This window comes from Antrostomus carolinensis, unplaced genomic scaffold (assembly GCF_000700745.2).
Source record: "Antrostomus carolinensis isolate BGI_N321 unplaced genomic scaffold, ASM70074v2 scaffold28783, whole genome shotgun sequence".
NCBI lineage: Eukaryota > Metazoa > Chordata > Aves > Caprimulgiformes > Caprimulgidae > Antrostomus > Antrostomus carolinensis.
The window spans coordinates 1,405-7,614 of record NW_010304971.1 but is presented as its reverse complement, the minus strand read 5'-3'; the positions used below and the strand labels follow the sequence as shown (position 1 = coordinate 7,614).

The 6,210-nt window shown below is 50.7% G+C and overlaps 1 protein-coding gene across 1 annotated transcript in view; it reads right to left on the bottom strand.

Moving 5' to 3' along the window:
* Nucleotides 1–6,210, bottom strand: part of SH3RF2 (SH3 domain containing ring finger 2) — a gene marked incomplete at its 3' end in the record, with an annotated part of 30,288 nt that overhangs the window by 23,432 nt on the left and 646 nt on the right. The window lies entirely within an intron of this gene.

Sequence of the window (6,210 nt, the reverse complement as noted above, 5' to 3'; positions counted from 1 at the left end):
AGGGAAGAAACCTGTGTCCCGCTCCCCCTCCTGCAGCTCCCGAGCCCTCTCCCTGCTGACTGCCTGTCCTCCATAGAACAGGGCTGACGCTGCCCGTCACCCAGCACAGCCAGGCCTGGGCAGCAACGGGGGGTGATGGTGGCCGGGAGGGGATGAGGGATGGCGGCTGGCACCGGCCACTGGCCCCCGCCTCAGGCTGCAGGCTTGCAGAAGGCGAGTGTCTGTGCTGCGTCCCTGCCACCATCCAATCTGCCAGCACCTTCTGATTGCCCAATAACTCGGGATTTGGTTTTCACATTATTCCAGGGAAGTGCTTAATTAGAGATGGTCAATCTCTCCATTAGCCACCTCCACTTAGCAGCCACTTTGATGCTGGGTTAACGACCGTCATGAAGCGATGGCCACCAGCTGGGCCTTGCCTCAGCTGTAAGCCATGACTGGAGAGGACACCATCTGCCTGGTCTTGGGCATCTTCACCTTGCCCAGACCTGGGGCTGGAGAAAGGAGCTGCTCTCCCCTTTCTGTTTCCATTTCCTAGGGGAGACTGACCGACTCGGTAGCCCAGTTACACAAGACTCAGGCCAGAGCGGTTTCCCAACAGGCGAGGCTTGATCTTTCCTCCCCACAAAGCCAGTGAGAAGTGCTGGGCCCGTGAGTTGTTCAAGCCCCAAAGGAAACCCTCTTAAAGAGGTCGGGTTGCCAAAGGAAATGTTTCTTTCCTAAAAACCATCTTCTAAATTGAGTCCCCTGTCCTGGCATCAAAACAAAATGGAGGTTCCTCACATCAGGGTCGACTCACTGACAAACTCATAAGGAAAAGTTTATCTTAAAAAAAAAAATGTCACGGTTCTTGATTCATTTGCATGGTGCCTTGCACAGTGGAGTCCTGATGCTAAAGGGAGTTTGAATGCCTGAAAATTAGTAACAGCAGAGTAAAGTCCAGCATTTAAGAGCAAGCACGGCAGTTTTCCTTGTGGGAAGGGCAGAGGAGAAGTAAAGGAGAGCAAGACAAGGTTTATATGGCAGCAGTGGAGGGGTCTTCTCCCTGCCAAGACCCACCCTAACTTCTCTCAGGATGTTCTTCACTCCAGCCCTGGCACACTGGCAGAGCTGCGTGTGAACGTGCCTCCTCCTCTCCCTTCCCTCCGGAGGGGAGAATTGCAGACTCAGGCCAATGACCGACTCTGTGGACCCGGGGACGGTGGCCAGTCACCAGTGGGGAAACTCTGCGAGAAGAGGAGGACTCTCAGACTTTCAGCCTCCTCGCTGACCACGACACTTAGCAGGTGAACACGCACGCTGAGAAACCCTGCTGTTCTATTCCTGACTCGCCATCTGAGCCTGACTCATTGCCTTGGTAACAAATTAAAACGCTTTTATGTGTTTGCAGCTTGGTACCTAATTTTGTAAAACCAGGGAAACTGGCTCCTGATGTTGGCCATGGAGGTCCTTTGGCTTCCACCCCACCCTGTGCCCTGTCTCGAGCTGTGGCAGAGCTGCCGGTGCTCGGCTGCGTGGTTTGCCGGGGCCCTTTGGGCAGCGGTGTGTGGCTGGGGGAGTCGCTGGTGACAGGAGCCAGCGTCGGTGTGACCTGCAGGGAGGCGGCTGGGAGCCCCACTGCCACAAAAGAGCTATAAATACCACCGTGTGTTTTTCAGGCACCAATAACGGGCTCAGCTGGGCATTGCCGTGCCCGTTGCCGTTTGCCCTGGCGAGGAGCCTTGCTCGTACTTCGAAAGCACAGAGGGGAGTTTGCTGGTAACTGGAACGCACTTGCACAGTTGTAAGGTGACCACGTGCCCACCCCAGCCCTCTGCAAAGCCACCTGTCACGCCATCCTGTCCTGGCTGGAGTATGACAGAGCCACTTCGCGCTTACAGTGCCACTGGGTGTGTCATCCTGCAGCCCATCAAAATGGCATTTTCTTTATAAGCTTTCCCTAGGCAGCCCCACTCAACCCCCGTCCCCTGACTCCCAGGCTGTGGTTCTGCTCTAGCCCCTCTCCGACAGAAGCTAATTAACAGCTCAGTCTCTGTGGGTGCCTAACGCCAGCTCTTCCTCGTGGCTGCAGGAGTGCTCGCACCTACGGCAAAGCTCCTGCTGCTGGGGGCTTGGGCCTCTTGTTGCACACGCAGATTTTGGGGTGTGTATTGCCAGGTAATGTGTATCCAGGTGACTTCACTCTCTCTTTGCAGTAGATAAAAGCGCTACACGCAAAGGAGAGAGGCAGCAGACGATGGTATCCTGTAAAGGTGCAAGCCAGCGCTGCGGAAACACTGCCCTGGGTCACACTCAGCATTTTTTTAGAATGAGATAAACCCTGATGGGACACGGCTGTGGAGGAGAACTGAGGTGAGCCCTTTCTCCCAGAAGGCTGTAAGGCCACACAGAATTTTTAGCCAAATAAAGTGGCTCCATTTCCAGCTGAGGGACCCTGTGGCACAAGCAGCCACCACCACAGCAGCTGCTGGGCGGGAGGATGCTCCCCAACTCCAGCCCACAAGGAGCTGGTGCCACCTCCTAATGTGCTGATGTGCCAGTGCAGAGTCCCTGGGTTTGCAATATCTGTTTAGTCCTTGTCCAGCTCAAGGTGATATGACATGTGCTATGAGGCCACCACTGTGACCGCACAGGAACTGTTGGAGTTTTTTGGGGGGCATGGGGAGGGTGGTTTGCACAGGGAGTGGGTCAGGAAACATGTTTGCCTCCCCTGGGTGCAAACATGACAGATGCTTTGAATAAGGTTTCAAAAAGATCCAGCAATCCAAGTCCTGTCTGTCAAATTCAGAAAGGATTTGGAGATGTTTCTGGAGGAGAAGAAAATACCAAGACACGGGCGCTATATATAGACGTCCGTGTGAAGGTGGCGATGTTGGAGTGCAGCGTATTTTTATCCCAATAGAGGTGTTATCTGTCTATCTCCCGTGAAATGCTGGAGGGGGGTGTTACAGCACTCAGTTCATGCAAAGAGAAAATAGACAAAGTCACAGTTAAATTTGTGTGGTCTGTGTTTTCCAAAGGCAAGCCAGCATACTTGGAATTTTTCTCCCCTGGCTCACTGCCCTGTATTTGTTGCATGACAAAGTTCATCATCCAAGTAGCTGTTTAGTGGCCTGGACAGATTTTTTGCAGTGTGTAGGGTACAGTTTAGGTCTGCTACTCATCAGAGAAGCACGGGAGTTTTGTGTATACCTCAGCACACACCATCTCTCTGTTCTCTCACCGGCGGCAAAGCCGTGTTTAGCTTCCATCGGGGCTGAAGCCAGATAAGAAGGATGCTTCAGCACAAGACGTAACCACATGTGGCACAAGCCAGGGGCGGTTCCTAAGAGTTCAAAGGCTTCAGCGTGGATTATTTACACATTCACCTCCTAGCAAATCCTTTTATTCTTAAATTCCAGACAGTTTATTATGTGGAGATCCTGAAAATCCAAAGTCTTGTCCTCTCTGTGTAGATGTTAAAGATCTTAAAACCTGGCCAGACGTCCCGGGAGCAGCTACGGGGCAGCGCCCGTGTCCTCGGTGCAGCACTGCCCGAGCGGCTGCTCCCTCGGCCGGGGCACGGGGACACACGTACCTGCCCACGTGCACAGACCCAGAACGTGCCCACCCCACATCAGCACATAGGAAGTGGATTCAAAAGTGATTTAAATGCTAGAAAATAAGTAGCAGTTTGGGATGGGCTGTAACTAGAATATTCCCTGTTTTTTAAGGACTGACTGTGAAATTCCTCACTGCAAACTCAGTTATTGTATTACTGCTAATTCAGCAGCTCTGCTGGGCCTGCTCGCACTTCCCTCGTGCAATGATACGAGTTCTTGGCTTGCTTGGTGATGAGGGGATTTATTTTGCTTTTTTGTCTTCACGGATGCTCATGAGGATGAAGAGCAATAAGCTTGGCAAGGAAACATCTCTGCTGAGAAGAGAAACTTTGATCAAACTTGTGTTTTTCTCAGCTCCATGGAGTAAAGGCAGTTTATTTATAGAAAGGCTTCTTTGGTAAAAACAAAACATGTCCTATATCCTGCTTTTGATGGCCTATCTGGCTGCACTGCAGCGTGGTGCATGGTAATTTTATTTGCTTTGTAGCACAAAGTGGTGTATAGTATTAGTGGTAATTAGCAGACTATGCAGATTGGGGCAGTCTGTCTCTGGAGAGCACACGACCTTCCACTGCAGTTGCAAATGCATACTGCATTTAAGAGTGCCCAGGAAAAAAACTGCGGTGGGATCACCTGAGGTGGGATTACCTGCACTGGGATTACCTGCAGTGGGATTACCTGAGGTGGGATCACCTGGGATTACCTGCACTGCGCTGGGATTACCTGCAGTGGGATTACCTGTGCTGGGATTACCTGCAGTGGGATTACCTGCGGTGGAGCAGGATTGCATGATCCTGTTCTTACTGTGATTCCTGACAAAATCCATCTCTTCTGTGCTTCAAATCATTTTTGCTCATCCAGATTACTTCAGATGAAGTAACACCCTGAAACTCCAGCACTCCATAGTGTAGGGAGACGACAAGTCACCCCTGTTCCTGCCTCGTCTTTCTGCACTGCACAGGCTCTTCCAAAGGAGCCCTTGCTCCTGCCAGGGAATCATAGAATCAGAGAATGGTTTGGGTTGGAAGGGACCATAAAGATCATCGAGTTCCAAGCCCCCTGCATGGACAAGGTTGCCAGCGACTAGATCAGGCTGCCCAGGGCCCCATCCAACCTGGCCTTGAATGCCTCCAGGGAGGACCATCCACAACTTCTCTGGGCAACCTGTTCCAGTGTCTCACCACCCTCTGGGTGAAAAATTTCCTCCCAATATCTAACCCAAATCTCCTGTCTCTTAGTTTAAAACCATTTTCCCTTGTCCTATCAATATCTGCCCACAGAAAAAAGTCATTGTCCCTCCTGTTTATAAGCTCCCTTCAAATACTGGAAGCGCTGCTGTTACCGGGTGCCAGTTCAGGGGAGGGCCCATACGCATTAATATCCCACTGGAGCACCTCAAGTAACGCCTGGTCCCATCTGCGTAGTCTTAAAACCACCAAAACCAAAATGTGAGTAGTACATGGCATTCTTCACCTCGCAGCCGAGGATTCCAAAGTGTTTTATAATTAATTAACTCATTAAGTCTCAGAGCGTTTCAGTGTAGCGTGTTTTTATATCCCTTCAGCAGCGAGGCGTAGGAGATCACAGGGCTATCTCAGCGCTGCTGGTCAGCACCACAGCCCTCACCCAGCTCTGCCCATCCCCAGGAGTTTGCTCTTAAAACACCTCTGGGAGCTGCGCACGGATGGATGTTGCCGCTATACAGTGTCAGCAACAAGTTCCTACCTGTCCTGAGAACTACTAAAAGAAACGTCTGGCATGATTATTGGCATTCTTATTTTAAGTTTTATTTTATTTCCATTTTTAAACTGTTCTCATCTCAAGCTACGAGTGGCCTTACCCCTCCAATTCCCTCCCCTGTTCCCTGCAGGGGGGAGAGCGAGCAAGCAGCGATTTGGTGTTTGGCTGCCAGACAAGTGAAACCACCACACCTGGGGTTCTCAGGGCAGCTTGTACCCATGGCATGTGGGTCCCCTGCAGCTCCACAGCATCACCCACATGTATGTGCCTCTGTAACAGGCAGGAGAGAAAACCTGCACCGTGTCTGCTGGGACTTTTACAGCTCTGCAATTCCAAAAAGTGCTCTGAGATGTAACAGCTGTTTGAGTCAAGCTTCTGACTGTTATGAGAAGGTTTGTAGAGACGCTGTACGGAAGAATAGTTCAGCTGGGAGAAATGGAAATCCAGGAATATAACGCAGGAAGGTGAAGCCACATGTCAGTCTTTACCCCAAGCTCAGTCTGAGCCAAGCTCTTTAACAGCTCTAATACCACGTCCTCATCATTTAAGAAAAGCTTTTGTACTTTTAAAGAAAATGACAGAAACAACTTAGATTAACCTAATAAATCATCCCCAGGTAAAGTTAGTAAGTCGAGTTTAACATTTTTCAGTTGTGAACCTCAAAGTATTTTGCCAGGAACATAAACAACATTACGCGCTCTCCTTCCTTTCAATGGCTGGGGAATCTGAGGGGCAGCGATGGGAAATGCCTTTCTCCACCTCTAACAGTTACACCTTTGCAGTTACTGATTTAATTGCTATCAGTCACAAATCAGGATATTACCCAAAAGTTGAAGTGCCCCCCCCCCCGCACCCCCCAAGTCAGGAG